The 20,602-nt window shown below is 42.6% G+C and overlaps 1 protein-coding gene across 1 annotated transcript in view; it reads right to left on the bottom strand.

The window, feature by feature from the left end:
- LOC145416333 (HAUS augmin-like complex subunit 1) overlaps window positions 1-6,486 on the bottom strand; it is a 68,301-nt gene extending 61,815 nt beyond the window's left edge. Inside the window, exon 1 of the mRNA XM_080285334.1 lies at window positions 6,468-6,486. The gene's annotated coding sequence lies outside the window, so the exon portion shown is untranslated. The remainder of the gene's footprint in view (window positions 1-6,467) is intronic.
- Between the last annotated feature and the right edge of the window lie 14,116 nt (window positions 6,487-20,602).

Genomic DNA, 20,602 nt, shown 5'->3' on the forward strand with positions numbered 1-20,602 from the left:
AATCAACACCAAGTCATCACCATCCATCTCCCATGGGAGTCTATCAAATACATCACGTAACCAAAATATTTTCTGAGTCTTTGAAACATTTAACCTTATTAATGTCCAACGAATTACACGAGAACCTCTTGTGCACCGTAACTGGAATTTGACTGAGAATTTCCCTCTGAAAAAGATACCATACTGTCCAATTCATATCATATACAAGATATCTTAGTTGTGATGAATGAAACAAAATCAGAAGCCAGGTGGGCACCGAACACAGAAGTTGGTTAAATTAGCAGTAACATTCTTCTGACCAACTGGATTATTCATAGGGTAACTGCAGCCTGCTTTTTTTTATCACCACCACATAAACCAACCTTATTTTGGTAATACTTTGTTTTGGGGGCTTTTACACTGAACGCCAGCTCTTCTCACAGACACATATCACAAGTGAGTCAGTTCAGTTCGTTGCAAGCGCCACTCACACTGAGGTTTCCTACATTGTCTACACAATGAACAGATGAATGGGCCAACCAAGGAGAACTATCATATGCAATTATTTTTTCTTTACAATTTCAGGGGGCTCATGGACAAAAAATTAAGTTCATTATTATAAACATTCACTAACTCAGAAGAGATTAGAAGAATCAATGTACTGTAGTTTAAGCGCTAATCAACTTTGTAAAAATGAGACAGTTGTCAATATTCCTATAATTTCTGAACCAGATAATCTTTTCATAAGAAGTGGGCTTCAGGATATCGAAACCAAAAGTGATCAAAGTGTAATCGAAGATGAAAGGCTCAACTGAATCAACCTCCACATCTAATATGAGACTGCAACCAACGGGGAACAAGAACATATCGTGGATGAGTCCCAAGATGTGAGTTAATTGATGAACGTGATTTCAAAATTTACGCTGGTTGATCAGTTTTAGGAATTCGGAAGAAAAAGGCTTCAACTGAGGGTTGTTGATCATTTTCTTTATAAAGGGTCCAACATGAATGCATACATCAGCCTTAGTCACCTAACGACAGCTCTCCATGTTGCTCAATCTCTGGCAGCCTCCCTATTCAGCCTCCTAACTCTGAGGCCACACTATGACCTCATCCTAGGTCTTTTTCAGCCAGCTTCTCGCAACTCTACCCCCAACGCGCACACTTCTAACTTTCTGCACCCAATTGTTATCCCCCATCCTCTCCATATGCTCAAAGCATCTCAATCTACCCCTCCTCATCACAACACTAATACACTCCAGTCCCGTCCTTCTTCTCAACCCTGCCATCATATGCCGCCCCTCCACCAACATTGCATTCAAGCAACAGATATCCACCTGATCACTGTCATTTCTGTACATTTGAGTCTATGAATATCCTCTTCCTTTACTGCCCAGGTCTCACTACCATACAGCAGTACACTTCTAAACCATGTGGGATACAAAGATCCCTTAGCACGGACGGAGAGCCCTCTCAAGGTCGGGAAAGGCAACAGCTCCCTGAACTTCTTCCAACCACTCCTCGCTATAACCACAGAGCTAGCTCCAGTTCAACATCCAGCACAAAACATGTCTCCCAAAGTGACAAAACTCTTCTACTCCACACACTCAAGCCCAGCAAGATCAATCCTTTCATGCCTGACAATCTCCACATGCTCTCCACAAAACACCATACACACAAAATCAGCATTCTCGCAGTCTGCCCTTAATTCCACTACATCCCTTATGCACTCACTTGTCACATATACTGCACAAGATGGAATTACTTTCCATGCCTTTGTGACAAACTGCACATGGCCACTCTCCCTCCTCTTTGGCAGTACTGCAACCACCCCTAGATACCATCACTTTTGTTATATCTACATTTACTCTCAAACCCTTTTGCCCCATTCCATCTCCCCTTCCTAAATCTCTTCTCCACCTCCCTTTCATTCTTTGCAATCAACACCAAGTCATCAGCATACAGCATCTCTCATGGAAGTGCATTTCTGAAGCCACATAAGAGGTCTTCAAGCACCATGATAAACAATTAGGAGCTCAAGACTGACCCCTGATGTATGCCAACATTCAAGGAAAACTCATCACTCAAATCTCCATCTGACTGTGACATCTTCCCTTAGAAATTATAGTAAAACCTCACCATAGTGGACCAATTGGGGCCCAAGCCACTCCGAAAAAAAACTAAATGCTGAAGAAAGTGACATCCAGACTTCCCCCCGCATACCCAAACTTTTTCCAATACATTAGACGTTAGTCTGGTTCACACCAACTTCTTTTTTTCATTAGCATTGTTGCTTCATTATACTTGTTTTCCAACTCATATCCAGCAATCTACATCTTCAAGATCCTGACCCACTCCAATGCCCATCATCAAGGTCATGACAACCAACCAATGCCCATCTAACGCCCATCATCAAGGTCGAGAATACCACCCAATACCCATCCAATGCCCATGATCAAGGTCACGACAATCACTCAATGTCCATCATCAAGCTCACAACAACCACCCAATGACCATCCACTGCCCATCATCAAGGTCATGACAACCTACCCAAATATCCTCATCCTCCACCATCCCCCTCCCCAAGCTGGACCGAGGTCAGCCAGTCCAGACCACTTCTGGCTTTAACAGACTTTCCCCGATATACTGTATAAGAATTTAGTCCGGTGGGCTCCTTGAGTCCAATAAAAGCAAATCCCGCTATACTGAAGTCCATTATATTAAGGTTTTACTGTACTTTTTTTCTGAATTTTGCCCCAACCCCTCCTCCTCATCAAATCATGAAGACATGGGAAGTTGGGGCTTTGAGGTACCAGTATTGTAGTTGCGGGAATGGAAAAAAAAAAAAAGTCACTTGGGAAAGCAATACAGTACATGTGAGAATTAAACAAAATAAAAAAAGTACAAGTAATGAATGAATACTGTACCATGTTGTTTTTTTTTTTTTAATTTTTTTTTTTTAGCTGACCCTAACTAAACCAGAATATTCTTTTGATCCTAACCTAAGCATCCTTAGCCCTTATCATGGTGTCAATGTATGGGATATTAATGGGAATCGCAAATTGTAAACCATATGGAACCTAACTAGGCTATTTAAGAAAGCCATATCCCTTACTATTAACTTCAACTTTCAGTCTAAGATCCTTGGGTATCCTCCAGTCCTAATTTGGCTGTTTTTTAGCCCTAACCAGAGTATCTTTCAATCATGAACTGCAAATAATTAGACTACCCAATCAAACACCTGAAAGGCTATGGCAATGGTTTCGATGACCTGTGTTTTGTTAGATGATCTCCCACTGGATAACACTATATATACTGATTCAGCATGCTGGAAGCTGCCCAAAGTTCAATCGAACAACATAGCTCAGTTATTATCTTGCTTGTTATTTCTACAAAAAATGCTATAAAAGAAACATGGTTTGTGTAGACTATGCTGTAATAGGCTGAAGAGCAAACAATTCTGAGGGTGGCTGCTTATTGTGTACAGTACTGGTATCTTACATTACAGAATTTAAAAATATGAGTGGCTGAGGTGGGAATCCAGTTAAATACTGCACAGTACACCAGAAAAAGAACAATATGTTTATATGTTCTGAATCAGTATATATATACAGGGATGTGTCATGTCTCCATGGTTGTTCAATCTGTACATGGATAGGGTAATAAAAGAGGTACAAGGTAGGGTAGTGGATGTTGGAGTGGCCCTGGTGAGAGAGGATAGTGTTTGGAAACTCCCTGTACTGTTGTTTGCAGATGATACTGTGTTGTTGAGTGAAGACGAAGGGGAGCTGCAAGATTTGGTGAATGAGTTTGAGAGAGTGTGTAAGAAACGGAATCTAAAGGTGAATGTAGGGAAGAGTAAAGTGATGGTCTTTGAGAGAGGTGAAGTCAGTGAATGTACAGCGAGGTTGGATGGTGAGGAATTGGAAAATGTGATTACGTTTAAGTACTTGGGTAGTGTGATGAGTAAGGATGGAGGTTTGGAGGGTGAAGTGCTTAAAAGGGTACAGCAGGGAAGAAAGGTTGCTGGTTCTTTGAAAGCAGTGATAAGAAACAGGGAAGTGAGCATGGAAGTGAAAAAGTTACTACATGACAGTACTGTGATACCAACTTTAACGTACGGATGTGAAGCTTGGACGTTGTTGGAAGGACACAAGTCAAGAGTGAGAGCAGTGGAAATGAGTTATTTGAGAGGACCCTGTGGAGTCACATGGAGAGACAGGCTGACGAATGGGGATATAAGGGAGCGTTGTGGTGTGGATGTGGATGTGATAGGAAGCGTTATGAGGAACACACTGAGGTGGTTTGGCCATGTGGAGAGGATGGAGGGTGAAAGACTGACGAAGAGAGTGTATGTGAGTGAGGTGGAGGGGGAAAGAGGGAGGGGGAGGCCGAGGATGAGATGGAGGGATGGGCTGGAAAGGTATATGAGAGAGGGGGGTGTGAGTTGGGAGCAGGGGAGTGAAATGGCGGAGGACAGGGCGACTTGGAGGCAATTTGTTTGTGGCCACCCCAAACGGGATTGAGGCGTCTGGCAATAGATAGATATATATATACAGTATTGTTGAGTGAAGATGAATGGGAGTTGCAAGGTTTGGTGAATGAATTTGGGACAGTGTGAAGGAGGAGGAAGCTGAAGGTTAATGTAAACAAAAGTAAAGTTATGGTGTTTGAGAGGAATGAAGTCACAGAGTGTGCAGTGAGGTTCGATGGTGAGGATATGGAGAATGTGAGTGCATTCAAGTACTTGGGTAGTGTGATTAGTAAGGATGGAACTTTGGGGGATGAAGTACGTGAAAGGGTACAGCAGGGAAGAAAGGTTGTTGGTACACTGAAAGCAGTGATGAGAAATAGCAAGTTGAGTATGGAAGTTAAGAAGTCACTGCATGATGGTATTGTGATCCCTACCCTGACGTATGGAAGCGAGGCATGGACCTTGCAAGAGGGGAACAAGTCAAGAGTGAGAGCAGTGGAAATGAGTTACTTGAGAGAAGCATGTGGAGTGACGTGGAGGGACAGGTTGACGAATGAAGAAGTGAAGGAACGTTGTGGGGTAGATGTGGATGTGGTTGAAAAGATTAGGAGAAATACACTGAGGTGGTTTGGACATGTGGAGAGAATGGAGAATGAAAGACTGACTAAGAGGGTGTATGTAGGTGAGGTGGAGGGAGGGAGAGGGAGGGGTAGACTGAGGATGAGGTGGAGGGATGGAGTTGAGAGGTATATGAGGGAGGGGGGGTGAGCTGGGGGGAGGGGAGTCAAATGGTGGGTGACAGAGTGACTTGGAGGCGTTTTGTCTGCGGCCACTCTTTGCGGGATTAGGGCGTCGGGCTATAGATAGATAGATAAATAGATATATATATATATATATATATACCAGCACACTGTGTAAGTATTGTGGAATATACTTGTCTATGAAAACCACCTATTTCTTTCATAAACTTTTTCACTACTGGATATTGAACTTTATCTGCTTGTGAAAATGTAAATAAATATTAATATACTGGTCCATACTGGTTTTTGGCATGAAACGTATTGTTTATCTGAGTGTTTTTATGCTTCATTTTTTCTTTTTTTAAGTATTGTACTTTTGACAGTACAACAATACATTCCATGATTACCATATTTTACATTTACATGCCAAAAAGTATCCAAAACACTAAATGTGTAATCCCAGCCTCAGTTTGCAAAAGCAGGTAATGGCTCTTCATAAGTCTCATAAACTGACATGAAGACTGTCAAGTGGCAGCATCAGTTGTCATGATTCTGGGCAACTAGTAAAACTGAGCCTATATGTGTTTGTTTTCATTTGAGCCCCATGCAGACTGACAATTTTACCTCAATACCCAGGCAAGTAAAAATGCATCAAGCTGGGTTAAGTTATTATTCAAGGATAAGAGACATATCTCTTGAGCCTATCTGTGTTTGTTTTCATTTGAGCCCCATGCAGACTGACAATTTTACCTCAATACCCAGGCAAGTAAAAATGCATCGAGCTGGGTTAAGTTATTATTCAAGGATAAGAGACATATCTCTTATCCTTGGTTAATACCGATCTAACATAAGAGAAACCTACTGAGTGTGGTCTCATCTTTCTATGAGTTATGAACATGGTAAATGTTTTAAACTGTGATATACAAAACCACAAACATTTATGGTAAAGATTTAAGTAAGAATTTTTGTAGGCCTAATTGCTCACCTGACTCCCTCCCATTCCCATGAGCACCGTTACCTCTCTACCCATCACTACAGACACTTTTCATGGGAATTGCACATATTTCAAAAATTAAATATCCCGAACTGTTTAGCGACAAATTCAGACATCCACAATCACTTCTCAACTTCTTATTACCACCATCCTTCGAACCCCTTAAGCATCTGCGCTACTAATTGGTCACTCTTATGTCTTCATGACTGTCACTGTGTCTCCAGACTACAACACAAGATCACAAATGATAAATTTCCATGAAAACCTTTAAGCAACCTACCGCTCAACCTAAGCAGCGCGCCTGATTGCAAGGAATATCCTGTTCTCGTCTGCGGCAGTGTTGCCAGGTGAACTCGGCCAAATTTCCCTAGATGCGTTCTTGAAATTTCCTTTTCTGCCATGAAATTTCCCTAGATTCTGCTACTATGTATAGTCATAGCTAACGTATTAACAACTTCATATTTTACAAAAAATGTGGTTAAGTGTTGACAGCTCTATGTTTTACAAAATATGTTAAAGTACTGACACCTCCATATTTTACAAAAATGTGGTTATAAAGTACCATAATTAAGCATTCCCTGACCACTATTTTTAAAATACCCGCCGCCGGACCACCCACCCCGCCACCCCCCACCCCACCACGTAGCCGCTACCACACCACCACCTAGCAGCTACCACACCACCACCCCAGGAGGACACAACGGTGGGGCTAGTGACCCAGGTCAAGAGTGTCACCGGGACACTACTGCCCTGAGTCCTTTTTCCCCGCAACTACCCCAACACCAGGTGACCGGAAAAAGGCAACGACCTTGCGGGCGGGACAGCCGTCACCAGAATCGGGGTGGGACTGAACAAGATTCAGTCCCAGGTAACACCGAGTCGACGGCCACTGTACGTGACGGGGAAGGAGCGGCCACTGTACGCCCTTCAGTTACCACCCCAAGGGCAGGAGGCCCAAGGCTACGGCCAGAAGTACACACCAGGGTAAGGGGACCCTCGGCTGCGGCCTCAGTACGTACTGGAGAGGGCGCGGCCTCTGTGTACCCCTCTCCTGCTTTTCCCTCCTACGGGAGCAACACTGCGTCGACGGCCACTGTACGTGACGGGGAAGGAGCGGCCACTGTACGCCCTTCAGTTGCTTCTCATAGGGCGGGTAAGCTCACGGCTACAGCCGCAGTACGTACCAGGGTAAGCAGACCCCAGGCTACGGCCTCAGTACGTACTGGAGAGGGCACGGACTCCGTGTACCCTTCTCCTGCCTTTTCCTCCTGTGGGAGCAGCACCGCCAGCACGGCCACTGTACGCCCTTCAGCTGTGTGCCCTAGGAGTCACGGAACCGCGTTCATGGCCACTGTACGTGACGTGGAAGGAGCGGCCACTGTACGCCCTTCATTCGTGGCTCTGAGAGCACTCCCGACGAAGGAAGACCCTTGCGCGGCCGACCCCTTCCCTCTCGGCTGCGAGGGACGCCCTTTGTCACCATCCGGGAGTGTTGCCCCGGAGGTGCTGCCAGAGTGGTGGCAAGGCCCGATCCAGACCCTACCCCCTACCCCTGGGAGATCCCTGCTCCTGCCGGACAGCTGACGGAGACGGTGCTGTAGCTCACCCCTGTCGGCGCCTCCCCCTACAGGCGACCGCAGTCCTAGGACCCCCAGGCCCGACCAGCAGCCTCCAGGTGAGGGCAACCCAGTCTCACTCTCCCCACGGAGCCAGAGGCGACAGGCCCGCCTCCTACAGCTGTTTGGCCCCAGTCCCGAGGGCCACCTCTCAGGTCGAGGCCCCCAGACCGGAGGGCCTCCCTGCACCCCACCAACGAGGCTCCAGTACGAGGGCCTCCTCTCAGGTTGAGGCCCCAGACAGGAGGGCCTCCCTGTACTCCACCGACGACCAGGACCCGGGCAGTGACTCCCCTGCGGGCAGTGTATTGCCCTCTACAGGAAGGGTCCCCCTAGGGCCTTCCCCGCTCGCCCGTACATCAGAGTGATTTGTACCCAGGACACACGGGTAAATAGTGACGCCTCTTGTACCGAGAACAACCCAGGGGGAAAATAACAGTGAACAGTGACAAAGTAAGGGCCAGCATAATACCAGTGAAAGTTACCATTAACCTATAAAAGCCTGATACCCGGCAGAATAGAAAATAGCCTCCATTAACCTATAAAAGCCTGATACCCGGCAGAATAGAAAATAGCCTAAGTCCCAAATCAGAGAACTTATAGTAACTGTGAACTGAGACTAGAGTGCGCGAAAAGAATCAAAAGTCTGTGTATAAGTGCCGTCGCGACTGACTACATCAAGTGTCGCGATCCGCACCCTGTCTAGTTACAGTAGTATTCACCCCACTGACTCTTGGCCTTGTTCATTCCCAGTGCATCGGACTAAATATATATAATGAGAATTCTGCCTAAAGACGAAATAAGGGTATCGCAATATTATAACTAATAACATAAGTGTACATGTATAATACTGTTTGTTAAGTGTAACTGTGCATTGTGGTGTCAAAGGCTAACTCTGTGTCCCTGTCTCCTGTATATCAAATATCACTCTGTGTTATATTGTAAAGGTGTAGGAATTAAGGCAATAGATGTGTTAAGGTATACTGCCTGGTTTTTATGTCCTGTTCCTTTGTGGGTGCTTTACTTCCGGTCCGGAAAGAGGACCCCGCTCAGTCGCTGGTGTTCTTAGGACGAGAAGTCGACCTAAAAACACTCAGCATAACAATTTTAATCACAGGAAGTGCAATACATATCTTAAAATGTAATAATTCGAGTCTTCAGTTCTGTAAACTTCATTCTCTTGAAATGGATAGACAGAACCTTGAAATTATAGCAGGTATTATCAGCAAAAGTTGTTTTTGCATGCAGCACCCCAGTGATTATTGATGTGTTTAATTGGCTGGTTCCTCAGTTTAGTTTTTATTAATCCAAAACATCCATCCACATACATCTTCCTCAAATCCAAGTCTGTGTTGCGAAGCAAACGCCACTCAGTGTCAAGTCCATTTAAATCCTCCACTGGAACCATGTTTGGAAAGTGAGTTGCAAGAGGGATGCCAGAGAGGAGTCATTTTCACGATGCTGGAAGCACAGTCTTAGAGTGTGGCTGGAAGGGTCCATGGCATAGAGATTGCAGAACTGGATCTGATACTTATACCTCTTCTTTATCTGCTCTACTCCTTAAGTATTGAAATCGACACCTTAATCTGAAACTGTGGACTAATTGGTGGTCAAGGTCTGGACAGGCATAAAGGGACGCTGTTACTCAACCACCATGATAGATTTCCTCCAACGGGAGAATGGAAGGGTCTCTGAACTGTATGCTGGATACTGAAGTCGATTTTAAGGTGTCTGGCTTCATGTAACTTTCCATGATGGTATACAAAATTGCCTTGATTCGTCTGTGAAGGACGTGAATCTTCCTGCATTTGTTTGGGCCATACAATAAACACAAGAGTTCAGGATGTCCAACAGCGACGTTCAGTCGTCAGACGTTCCTGAGCGTTACTCATCCTTACTAAAAAAAATGCAGGATATACCATATAATTAAATTGCGATATGGAGGGAAGTGCTCACCTCCAATTCCAAAAACCAGGTTATTGGCAAGAAAATCATGATTTGGGCAACGCTTGGTAACTCTTGCCACGAGTCTCGGCGCCATAGAAAGAAAAAAAAATGCAAGAGGGTGAGGCACACCAGTGCCACAGGGAAAATGCGCTGTTGTTTTCGGCCCTAATGCTAGCCTCACAGGCAGGGGATTGGCGGGATGATTTGATGACGATTGGCGGCAAAAGGCCAATCCTCGTCGTGTATGGGGCCCTCGAGTCCAGTTATCAGGCGGAAAGACTCCATGTGAGGCCAGAAGGATTGACTTCATTAACGCCAGTCGTCTGTATTTAGGGACGGTCCGCGCCAGTCGTCTGCGTGTAGGAACTGTCCATCGCCACTTCTGCTTAGGCTGAACTCTCTTCTGCTCCCCCACACACACACAGACGACTGGCTCCTTGATGCCGACAATCAGCAGCGTGTATGAGGGATTTGACTTTGACGCTAGGAACTGATGCTAGTCCATACACGATAATCAACACGCCAAGCGCATGCGTGTGTGGCTAGCTCGAGATTCAATAATCACACTAGACTGCAAAAGCGCCAACACCTGTCGACACTCCCAGAGGGATCTTGGGAATGGGAGAGAGAGACCTCCGGATGCACTAACGCAATTGCGGTCCCGTTACTCGCTACGGGCGGGAAAAAAAGGGAGCGGTGTATTATGAGACACACACACACACTCACAGTCGCTTGACTCGTTCATTGTGTAAAATATTCTTCACTAAAATTTCCCTAGATTCCAGTTGAATTTATTTCTTCTCCTTTTTCCCTTTCGAAGACAGAACTTCCCTAAAAAAAAGATGAGAATATCCCTGCATCTGGCACCCCATATGACTACGGTCTCAGTAGAGTCGGTAGACACTGTTGCCAGTTACGTTGAATCTGCTCCCGTCCAATCCACAGTTGTCAGTTCCTCCATACCCCAGTAGCAATGAGCGACACGATTTCTTACTGTAGTCTATTTCGGTTGTTTTTACGGTTGATAATTGAATGCTTTTCGGCTTTTTTCCCCCTTGCATACGAAAGGTACAAGATACAAAATGAGAGTTTTAGCGTTTACTCTTCTTCCCTCAGTCAACCACTGCATGATAAGAGATGCGAAAGAAAATGGTTAAGTCATGCTGAAAATTTTTTAATAAACAATTATTAATTATTAATAACTCACATTTCGGTCTGCAAACACATCCGAATGAATACTGAAGAAACAAGAGGAAGGACATCTTCGACAGCCGCACCCAACCCAGCAATACTGGGAGAGGATAAGTAACCATTTATGGGAGGGGAGGAGGGGCCACCCCAGGGGGGCCCCACACTCTATAAACTCTGGTCCGAATGGTGTGAAAAATTTCATGTTCTTTAGGTTTAACCTCAAGACTCCGTCATCATTAAAACAGGCTTCTCCGTCTAAACGCAGGTATTTTATACATATACTAAAAAGACTGTTATTCAGCATTAACATTTCAGACCGCACCTCTGTTCTTGAAAATGTTGCTACAAATTAGCGCTAGCGACTGGAAGTGAGCGAAAACCTTTGTTATTGTTTACATGTGAAGGGTAACTATAGTGAAGTTCAGTTAGTTCAATCTCGATGTGTTGCTCTTAGGTAATTGAAAGAAGAAGAAGGTTAGGTAAATTTTTAGAAGTAATCAACGTTTTCTTTTATTATTATTTTTATATTTTTCACTGCAAAATACTGTTTTAAATAGTTTTGACCTTCATTTTGGGGGGAAATTCCCCCTTTTGGAATTTTGAGTATGATTTCCAAAAGAGGGTTTATCTCCCAAAATCAAGATCAAATTTAATTAAAAACACACTATTTTACATTAAACTAACCCAAACTAACAACCTAACCTAACCTAACCTAACTAACCTAACCTAACCTAGGGCCTGACATAGACTGAGTGGACACATCTGCACCAGCCAATATGACACGACATTCATCCGCTACTGAGCGATAGCCTAACCTAAGCCACTATATGACTACCCCTACAAAATTTGCTCCCCCAACTCAAACTAGGCTTAAAAGGTAAGTCTTAGTTAGAATAGTTCAGGGACGTAATATAATGAAAATTGTTAACGCTGGTTACTTCTAAAGTTATACCGAAGGTTATATCATAGGTTGCGGATAGGATAGTAATATCTGTGCTGAGTTTATTTTGCAGTCTGGTACGGTAAAATGCACAACAGATACATATCCTTTTTCAAAGCAACCTGCATTCCTGTGATTTTCATGGAGGAATTTGAGTTGTTGATTTAGTATTGGTGGATGGTCAGGGATAGTATCAGTTTATTTGTCAGGTCAAGAAGGTTAATGACCAATAGGGTATTTATACAGATAGGGTCCACTGCTGGGGACATTTTTCAGATTTGGGTTTCACTAAGTTGGTTTGTGAATTTCCCATGGAATTTTTTTTCCTTTGTTGCTTTCACATCCGTCAGTTATTTTAGTGTGCTGTATGACATTATATACCCAAATTAGAGGGGGGGGGATATTCTCTGGCATTTCCAGCACAAATGTGTCTGCATGGAGGTTTCATTATCATCCCCTAAGTAATTAGCCTACTCCAGTCGTGATATGTGACCTTCACCGTGCTATAGCTCCCATCTTTAGCAGTGCTGAGGTGGCTGAAGAGGTCCAAACAACACCTTCCTAAGGTAAGCAGCATTACTGTAGGTATAATTTTCCTTTTTTTTTTTTTTTTCTTTTTTTAATCAATGACTTACGTATTTTGATGGATTTTGAGACAATTTTATTGCAGATGATTCCTACCCCTACAGGGGTGTGGTCAGATTCAGAATAAAGTCAACAAAATTGATGAAAAAATGTTACCTGAAGTCAGACATGGAATAAAATCCAAATTGGTCAAAGTGTGTGAAATATCTACCAGATTGAGCCTAATCTACCCAAACTAACCAAACTAAACCTAACCTTCTGACTAGGGGTCTTTGCCTCCCAGACCTCCCCCCCCAGTGTCATTAACCAATCCAAACTTAACCAAACCCTGAACACATCTCAAACCTTGAAAAGCAGCTTACCTTAGGGAGAAGATGTAGTTTAGGCCTCTTCATCCACCCTGGGACTGCTCGGGATGAGAGCTATCGCAGGGTGAAGGTCACGTAACATGACTGGAGAAATTTCTTATGGGAAGATGTTGAAACCTCCGTAAAGACACATTTATGATGAAAATGACATAGATGAGGCCCCTCCCTAATTTGGGGCTATGATGTCGTTGAGAGCTGGCAGGTGGTGGTGACCATCATCCACTCTCTTGATTTAGTACTGCCTACTCCCTCCTTCACCTTCATCATTCGTTTTCTGTTTTTGCCCTCCTGTCTTCCTGTTTCACTCATCTTCCCTATCATTTTTTATTAGTCATCTTTCATTTTTAGGTGACTTTATATTGAATGACAAGCCTAATGGTTTTCTGGAAATCATTTATAATGCTGGACGGTAACCATATAGCCAACTCATATGTGTTCCCTACTTGTCAACAAGTGGGTTGGCAGAGGTTCAGTGCTCCTACCCAGTAACTTAAAGATAAACAGCTGGCCCTCACGGGATTATGATCTGTGGCTGTAGATAGATAGGGTAGATAGACTGTCATAGAGCATACTGAAATACACACATAGATGCAACAAAGAAAAATTAGATTTTCTCTTTAGTATCACATACCATACTGTGATTCCTTTTTTAAAATCAAGGATGTCAAGGTTAGGACCAAAGGATTTTAATGATAGGTTTATTAACCTGCTTTACTCACCTAGTTGGCTTCCCATTAATTCAGTACAGTAGTCACAGAGTGAAAAATTCAGCACAATTGGGGAAGCCTGAAACTGCTAGCACACCAGCCCTAGTTACAGGTTCTTCAAGATGGTAAGACTGGATGCAAAGGGCTGAGTTGTGTGCTGTTGCAGCATAGCTACTAGAAATACTTCATGTACAGAGAGAAAATTGTACCGGTCCCCTCAAGTCAGGTGGATCAATCAAATAGCAAAATATCACCCAAGGTTGAGTTAATACAGGGAAAGCTTACAACGGTATCAGGCAGTTCAGTGATCTATGCACCTGACACTGGAGAATCTGTGCCTGTACTCAAGAAAGATGTGTGGTTTTATTTTTTTGACTCTATGACCTCTAGTGTTTGATACATGTGGTATAGTAAAAACATCTGAGGGGACAATAGAAGAATGATGGTGAAAGATCTTCCAACACTTAAGGAGGTCTGCTCCTAGTAGTCTACATTGAACTGAGTATAAGCCCACGGTTCTCAAGTGATTAGCATGACTTAGCTCTGATAGTCCCTCTGTTATAGTCCATCTAAGTTGGACCAATTCAAGTATTTTCAAGTCACCAAGGTAAGGCTAAATCAGTAGAGAGGTGGGCTGCAGTCTTAATGGACCCAGATTCGAATCCCAGCTTGGGCTGGGAACACGATTTAAGGATTTGATTTTCATAAAGGAAACTTTACTGATACTTCATTCTTTCCTCTTCCTTATCTTTAACTTAGCACAACATTTTAGAATTTAGTGATCAGGTTATGTAATGAATTGTAATGCCAGTTAAATTGTTGTAGTTAAATTGCTTTAAAAAATTCACAGAGCAGTAGTTATTTTTATTTTTTATTTTTCTGAAGCACATAGGCCTATTCATTTTCATTTATTAAAGCTATACAGTTAAGGTATGGCACACCTCACCAGAAGGTTTGACAACTTTCGTTGTCCTTTAGAGTTGCCAGTAGTCTTAAATACTGTATGATATTGTTCACCCCTTCATTATCCACTCTTGAGTTGTTGCATAAGGGACACGGGGGCCTAGGGCTAGACCATCCATTTCAGACATTTAAGGCAGTGGGACAGGTGACTCACCCTGGTCAATATGTTACCATAATACAGAACCCGTCAACCAGTATTGTACCAGTTTGAATATTTCTTTAATTCTGAATCATTACTATCATTTTCAACAAGTTACTGTATATTTAATATAGCAGTTTCTAGGAATGTGAATATTGCTAAGAGAGGAATTACAGTTACCGCACAGTATGTCACACTCTGCCATACTGTATTGTTATTTATTTTTTCTTATAATTTTTACAGGGCTTGGAATGTCTGTTGCTGAGTTTTATGAGCCTGCTTAGAGTGTAGTAAGATTTTTGCAAAATGGCTGATGGAATTCTGTTGCTGTCTTGGAAAAACCATCACGCTGCATTTCGGGACATTCTTGCAAAACATAGAGTGAAGGTAAGTTACTGTATTTAGTTTGTTTTACTATACTGTATGAGATTTAGGATACTGCATTGCATGAAGGCTTGCCTAAAGAACCCTTCAATAATTCTGTTGCTGTATGTTAATCAGTTTTTTTTTTTTTTTTTTTTTTTTTTTTTTTTACAGTACTGTACAGTACTGTTTTCCAACAAATGAAGCATTTGATGTGGAAATCCATTCTAGACTTTTTTTTTTTTCTTTTTTCACAGTACAGTACTTTATAACTGCTCTTGACAAAGCATAGGTCAAAAGATAACACTATGATTATTTTCATCTGTGTTGCAGTCTCCTATGTTATCTATGTTCGTATGAACCTTTGGCTAAATATTAACTGAGCTGGCGTTAACACATGGCCTTGTGAAGTTTTCTTTGGCTTAAGATTTGTGATTTACAGCATTGTTCATTGACATGGATTTGTCTGGTAACCATTCCCCCTAGTCCGAGCATCAAATTTTCCTGTAAGTTTACCTTTTTACCCTGATTTGTTAAATTTCCATATGAGTTGCATTAACCCAGCCCTAGCACGCTAACATGATCACTGGTGAACAGGCCTCTAGCTGTTAGATAGGCAGTCATAACTGCATTGCTCACCATCTTCTTGCTAGCAAAGCGATCATGTTGGAGACATGACCAGCTAGCAAGACATTGCTGACTCATCACAACATGAAGATGTTTACCACAAATGAAATTCAATTTATTTCAGATTGCACTCAACAAATGGAGACTTCATTTCATATAGTTTCATTTGTAAATGCCCGAACATGCTTGCATGCATCGACCTTGGTCACTTAATGGTTGCTTTCCATGCCGCTTAGTCCTTGGCAGCCTCCCTAGTCAGTCCCTAATCCCTGAGGTCACACCCTATGACCTCGTCCTAGTTTTTTTTCTGTCTGCCTGTCGCAGCCCTACCCGTAACGTTCACACTTTTCACTTTCTGCATTCAAGTGTCATCCCCTAACCTCACCACATGCCCAAACCATCTCAATCTACCTCTCTTCATCACAAAGCCAATACACTCCAGCTCCATCCTTCCTCCTAACTCCTCCATCGTAAACCTAGCCCCCCCAGTCCTCGTATTCAAGGACTTAGTGCACATCCATCTAATCTTTGTCATTTCTGTAGGTTTGAGCCTGTGATTATCCCCATCCTTTGCTGCCCAGGTCTCACTACCATACAGCATTACACTCCTAACACAGGCAGCTTACAAAGATCCCGTTGCACGAAGGGAAATACCTCTCACTCCTCACTCTAGTTACGTAACATGTCACCCAAGCAACAAAACTTCCACACACTCAAGACACTTTCCAGCAAGATCATTCCTATCACCCTTGACAATCTCCACACGCTCACCCCGACACACCGCACACATGATATCAGAATTATCTCATAGTCCACCTCTAATACCACTACATCTCTTATGCGGTAACATATCACAAACACTGAACTGAAATTAAAATACAGTATTTCACAATTTAATTTATGCATTGTTAAGCAATTTCTCTTATGTGCACATTTGTTGCAAATGCACTTTTCAATACTTTTAGGCTAGTAAATAAGAAGGAAGGGGTTTGTCCAGCTCCTAGCTCAGTCCTTTATCACTTTTGTGCTAAAATCTGGTTGTGCAGGGTTGGGTTGGGTTGGGTTGGATTAGGCTAGGCCAGGCATGAATTTTCACGTAAATATAATAAAAGACAAGAAATAGGAGCTGGAGCATCACCCTAGTCACCTTACTTATTAAGTGCGTAAAAGGAATTTGTGACAGATGCTAACAGAAGAGAAAGTGCTTAGCATAAGTTTAGTACCGAGCATGTTAATTTCAGTGTCCGTTTGTTGGATGTAATTCTGAAAATTTACCCAGTTGCCCTTGTTGGACCATTATGTTGCATTGGCTTATCTTAGTGATGTTTTGTTTCGAGACAAAAACAACAGAAGGAAACAGTCTTCAGTTATCAACAAAAGTAACAGGATGTTTTATTGTTACGACCGAGCAAACGATGTTTACTCTCAATGAAGTTTGGAAATGAGCAGCCTTGCCTTATCCGGCCCGGTCCACCCTGACCCAACCATCATGCTAATCGGAAGCTAATAACTGTACCTCTATGTGAAATAGAGTTGAAATTCTTTCTGCATGTGATATATTCATTCAATAAATTTTTTTATCAGCTAAAAACTCACCCATAAATTTATGGGAACCTCTTGGAATCTTGGTTTTCAAAGGGAATGCTTAGCTCTAGTTGGTGAATACCTCGGCTATGAAATCAAATTTTAAAAGATTTTCCATCATACGGTAACACTGTTTTTTAACATCACCTGTGGCAGTTAGCTATATCTCGGAGATTCCACCAATGATTTTATATCAGAGGGAAATTGTAATAACATGGCAGTCGCTCACAAAGCGCACATTACTGGTTAATACAGGCGGTGGCTCAGTCGGTAGAGAGGTGGCCTGTAGTTCTAATGGACCCAGGTTCAAATCCCCGCTGGGGCAGGGAACAGTTTAAGGATTTGAATTTCATTAAATCAGGCTTTACTGATCTACCAGAAAACCTGCCGACATGTCGTAAAAATATCCCCGCTAATACCAATACACCAGTCCTGTATGAGACAGCCCTAGCATGTATTCAATATGGATGGTGGGTGTTAGCGCCGAAGTTGTGACATGTAGAGGTGTATGGTACGTAGGAGGACTGCTGGGCCTCGATAGCAGGATGTGAAGCCTATGCCCAGAGTTGGACACATAAAAAAAAAAAAAAAAAAAAAAAAGAATTCGGACATCCATTACCCGGACAATCCATTACCTGGACACTGTGATCTGGCTGTTTGAACCATCATTCATACATTTTTCCATTTTATCTGAACAAATGCTTGCATCCAGGTGGAAATTATGGCTGCGCGAACATTTTAACACCCAGCTGGATGGGAATAGCCTGGTTAAGATGCCCTGTCTAGCTGGGTAGTTCACCCAACATCTACTAAAGACCCCCTTGATTGTTCTCAGTTCCTTCACGGCGACAGTGTAGTGAGCAGCTTCTCCCGGCCAGTTGTTATGGCATCACACGTGGTAGCTTTTGTAGTTGTTCCCTATCTGCTTCAAGCCTTGCTGTTCCTTGCATGCCTCATCCTACAGTAGGATGTGTGATGATGGCCCCTCCACCAGAGAAAAGGAAGAGAGTAGTGTCGACTGTGGAGAAGGGGGAGATCTGGGTAAGATTGATGGGGCATAGTCGAATCTTGAGTGTTGACATTGATTTTATTCTAGGTTACTGTATTGTACCATGATTTTATTCCATTTTACCATTATGTTTTGTGTGCCTACTGCATTTTCTTTGTGTAGTCGTTTTCTTCATGTTTTTCTGATGTCACTGCGAGGTATGGCCCTGCATTGGCGATTGCTTGTCTGTGGTAGATGGGTCTCCTTGACCATGGTAATTGCCTGACTGGTTTATAGATCTGCTTGACCAGATAGTGTTAAACAATAGGAACAAGTGTTGTATGATGTACTGTTGTGACCTTTTACACTGACATTCAAAATCAGATGTGGCGGTTGCACTGCCAGATTTAAATACAATCAATCAATCAATCAAAGTTAGATTATGTATGACAGTACAAATGGGGGCCAGAGGAGAAGTCCATTATCCGGACAGAGCCTTTACCCGGACATGCCTTTGGCTCTATTATGCTGGATAATTGAGGGATTAGGTCCTGCTGTATATAGCATGAGCTGAAGTTACTATCTATCTATCTATATACCTTGGCTGCTTCCCCCAAGGAAAGGGAGGTAGCCGAGACAGGACGACACACTCTCCATTTACTCATCCATTCAAACACATTCATTCACATCTTAGCCCCAAAGGGGAGAACGGACAGATCCTCACCGCACCACACCTCACAAGGGTCAACTGCGCAATGCAATCAGTGACTGAAGTTACAGTTACACCATATTTTTCCATCATGACAAAAGTTCTGTAGAAGAAGGTAGTCATAGGAAGTCAGCTATATCCATTAAGATTTTGTCATTTAATTCAAACTTCAGTAGAATTCTAGCATGATACATAGCCCTGTCATCTTATTTGTTATTATTTTGACAGCAGACTGTGATCAAAGCAAGTTATTGCTCTCATTCACCCTGGACTAGCAGGTACTGTACTGCTTCCTTGCCAGGCCAGCAAAGCTATCATGATTGGCATGATTAAACGCTACCCTGATGTCGTTGAAATCAAACAAAAGAAGGGGATGTTTCACTGATATTTGATATCTACCCTTAATGTAGCAAAGGTCACTAATTATCTTGGTCACTAATTATGGTACTTAGGCATTACCATAGATTCCTTATAAGCACCAGTACCATCTGTTTGTTTGTGTATAACCAGATGCTTCATTCTTGAAAGAGTTATCACATATGAATTGCCTCCATTTCACCCTGTCCTTTGCCATCAAGTTGCCATCCCTCCAACATGTATTTGCCTCACTAATGTACTTCTCCACCCCAACCCGCCATTTCATCGTCAGCGTTCTCCTCCATCTCACATACATGCACTTGTAGCACAGTACTGGTACTGGGATCTTGAGATGTTTTCATTAATGTGCCACTGTTCTGTTTATGCCAAGTACCTGTCATGCCTACAGCATTAGTACACTTGTGTCATGTGCATTTTCAAAACTCTATCATTATAAATGTTCTATGCTACCATTTACTTCTCGATAGAATTCTGAAAAAACATGCATCTCAGTCCATTTTTCTGTCTAAACTCTCCCTGCATTTAGCTTTTGCAGTGAACTCATAGATTCCCTCGTATCTTATATCATGGGTTGGGACTGGACTGCATTGCTCCTTTGGAATCCCCTGAAATTAGCCTACCAGACTGTAAGTGCATTTGGAGGCTAATTTCTCATTTTTCAGTCATCGTTATATTCAAATGAGAAATTAGCCTCCAGATGCACTTACAGTCTTGTAGGAATTAGCCTGCCAGACTGTAAGTGCATTTGGAGACCAAAATCTTGTTTTTCAGTCATCATTATTTTCACATACTTTTCTTCTCTCCGCTTTCTATAGCCAAAGTGTAACCAAATTTTGCCAGAATTTAGCCTTTTGGATTAGATCACTGGAGCTAATTTTATAGGAATTTGCTTTCAGAAAATACAAGGCTGTAACTAGACCAAAATGGATTTATGGAAAAAGTAAAAATGAATTGCCAGAGCTGAGCCGAAGTGAAACCTTACTGCTGGATCCCAACTCCTTTTTTTTTTTTTCTCATAATAGAATTTGTCCACTTCTACAACTTGAATAAAAAGTTGTAGTTACATGATATTTGATGATCCTCAGATATAAGACAGGAGTGTCCTTGATTGCTAGTGAAATCACCCCTACAGTCTGATTACATTTCAGCCATCAGCTTAACTAAAAGGAGTTAGGGATCTTGATCAGGTTAGAACAATGCGCATGAGCTATGAAATTAACTAACTAAAGCCATGTAGTTGTGACACACTTCTTTCACTCTTTCCTTTGCATAATAGCTACTGTATCAATCAACCTGCTCATTCTCATTGC

The sequence above is a fragment of the Coenobita brevimanus genome, chromosome 13 (assembly GCF_032717465.1).
Source record: "Coenobita brevimanus isolate Jiangsu-jjx chromosome 13, ASM3271746v2, whole genome shotgun sequence".
In the NCBI taxonomy this organism is placed as follows: domain Eukaryota; kingdom Metazoa; phylum Arthropoda; class Malacostraca; order Decapoda; family Coenobitidae; genus Coenobita; species Coenobita brevimanus.